Here is a 2,981-nt window from a genome sequence, read left to right as displayed (position 1 = left end):
TATTATGAGCGTCACAAGTATTTGACGATGAGTACAGCTTATGCGTTACAGAAAATGTGACCCGATTTGACGATATCTCTCGATGAGATAGTTAGACTTTACAAACGGATTGATTTGAAGATAGAACCGTGGTAGACTTATTGACTGTTCGGACGACGAAAATGGACTCCCCGGTTACAGATTTCGAATGAGACTGATCGGTTAGAGTGTTCGAATGAGACTGATCGGTTACAGATTTCGATTCTTTGTCTTTCGGGGAGACGACCCCCCCATATGCTCGGATCACGCCACCGCACGCGCCGATGATCACACAGGCCGACTTCTTCGTTAGAAAATAACGGTCCGAGATCGACGGTTCCAGAACTCGTTATTTGGTGATAAATATGCGCTCATCGATACAATGTATATTTTTCGTCGGGCAGATAAGAGGATGTATCTGCGACGCTGGAGGGCCGCGAGCGACGGTTGGAAATACGATCTCTAAAAAGCCTCGTGGCGTAACAATTACGTTGCAGCGTATAACGTTATATGGAATTATCTGAATCGTATAACGTTATGTCGCATTACGCTATGACGTATAACGTTATATAGTATTACGTACTAACGTATAACGTTATGTAGAATCAAGTAATAACGTATAATGCAATATAGTACCACGATATAACGTATAACGTTATATGGTATTACGTCATTACGTATATCGTTATATACTTTTACCTTATAACGTATGACGTTATAATCTATTACGTTATAGCGTGTATCGTTATGTAGCATTACCTTGTAACGTATAATGTTATATACTGTGACGTAATAACGTATAGCATTATATGGTGTTACGGTATAACGAATAACGTTATATACTATTACGTTATATTCTATTACATTATAACTTTTCACGTTATATGCAATTACGTTATGACGCATAACGTTATATGGTATTACCACATACCGTATAACGTTATACACTATTATCATATAACGCATAACGTATAACTTTACATGGTATTGCGTTATAAAATACAACGTTATATGGTATTATCTTATGAGGTATAACGTTATATACAATTACGTTATAACGTATAAAGTTATATCGTATTACGTTATAACGTATAACGTGATATGGTATTACCTTATAACGTGTAAGGTTATGTAGCATTTCGTTATAGAGTATAACGTTATATGGTATTATATCAAGCGAATAGCGTTATGTAGCATTACGTTATAACGTATAATGTTATATCCTATTACGTTATAACGTTCACCGTTATGTAGCATTACCTTGTAACGTATAATGTTACATATTATGACGTTATAACGTATAACATTGTATGGTGTTACGTTATAACGTTACGTTATACCATATAACGTTATATGTTATACGTTATATGGTAATATTATATAACGTTATACGATACATGGTAATATCACATAACGTTATACGCTCTACGCTGATACCATATAAACATTTACGGTATAACGTAATGCTACATTGCGATATACGTTATAAAGTAATAATATATAACGTTATACGTTACAACATAATGCTACATAATTATATACGCTATAACGTAATAGTATATAACGTTATACGTTATAAGGAAAGACAATATAACGTTATACGTAATAACGCAATGCTACATATCGATATCCTTTGTAACCAAATAGTATATAACGTTATACGTTATAACGCAGTGCCACATAACGATATACGTTATACGTTATACGGTAATAGTACATAACGTTATACGCTGTAAGGTGGTACCATATAACGTTATACGTTATAACGTAATAGTATATGACGTTATAAGCTATAAGGAAATACCATATAACCTTATACGTTATAACGTAATAGTATATAACGTTATACGTTACACGTTATTTGGTAATAGTATATAACGTTATACGTTATAACGCATGCTACATAACGATATACGTTACAACGAAATAGTTTATAACGTTATATGTTATAAGGAAATATTATATTTCGTTGCACGATATCACGTAATACCATATAACGTTATACGTTATAAGGTAATAGTATATAACGTTACACGTTATAACGTAATACCATATAACGTTGTACGTTATACGTTATATGGAAATAGTATATAACGTTATACGCTCGAAGGTAATACCATAAACCCTTATACGTTGTGACGTAACAGTATATAACGTTATACGCTACAAGGTAATACCATTACGTTACGTTATAAGGAAATAGTATATAACGTTAATCGTTCTGACGTAGTACCGTATACCCATATATGTTATATCGTAATAGTATATAACGTTATACGTTATAAGGAAATACCACATAACGTTATACGTTATAACGTAATAGAATATAACGTTATACGTTATATCGTAACAGTATATAACGTCATATGTTATATGGCAATGTTATATGGCAGCCCGGCTAGCTCAGTCGGTAGAGCATGAGACTTTTAATCTCAGGGTCGTGGGTTCAAGTCCCACGTTGGGCGAATATATATATTTTTTTTTTTTGCAAGGAAGAGGAAGGCACGGCGCAGGACACGTTGGAGTTCTGCCCGGCGTGGGCGGAACCGCGACGCGCCAATCAGATCGTCATCGGAGCGAGTGTATCCCCCGAAGCTGCAGTGGAAGCAATGCTGAGAGGGCGCCAGGTATACACCGCCTTCCGCACCTTCTGCGAGCAGGTGATTCTCGCGAAGGAACGGGCATAGAGAGAAAGGAAAAGAGCCCGCGATCCAGCTAGAGCGACGAGACAAGGAGCTCGACGCTATGTGGTGTGGTCCCCCATAGCGGCCCAACATAAACAAGGATATCTCACTTATTAAGTTGGAACATGACGAGGCGTACCACCCTGATAGTAATTCGCAAGATAGCCCGGGGCACAACCACTATAAACGTGAGGACGACCACCGTGGAATTTTTTGTCTATAAGAGTTCCAAATTACTCGGGTGTTACGAAAGCAACACCGACTGTCAATGAGGATTTC

General features: G+C 36.6%; 1 non-coding gene across 1 annotated transcript; it reads left to right on the top strand.

Moving 5' to 3' along the window:
- The first annotated feature begins 2,410 nt into the window (after window positions 1–2,410).
- On the top strand, window positions 2,411–2,483 carry Trnak-uuu (transfer RNA lysine (anticodon UUU)). Its single transcript has one exon. It is a non-coding gene; the product is annotated as a tRNA-Lys (tRNA).
- Window positions 2,484–2,981: the final 498 nt, after the last annotated feature.

Source organism: Bombus fervidus, chromosome 7 (assembly GCF_041682495.2).
Source record: "Bombus fervidus isolate BK054 chromosome 7, iyBomFerv1, whole genome shotgun sequence".
NCBI lineage: Eukaryota > Metazoa > Arthropoda > Insecta > Hymenoptera > Apidae > Bombus > Bombus fervidus.
Note: the sequence above shows the minus strand (reverse complement) of the source record. Positions and strands in the feature narration are given on the sequence as shown.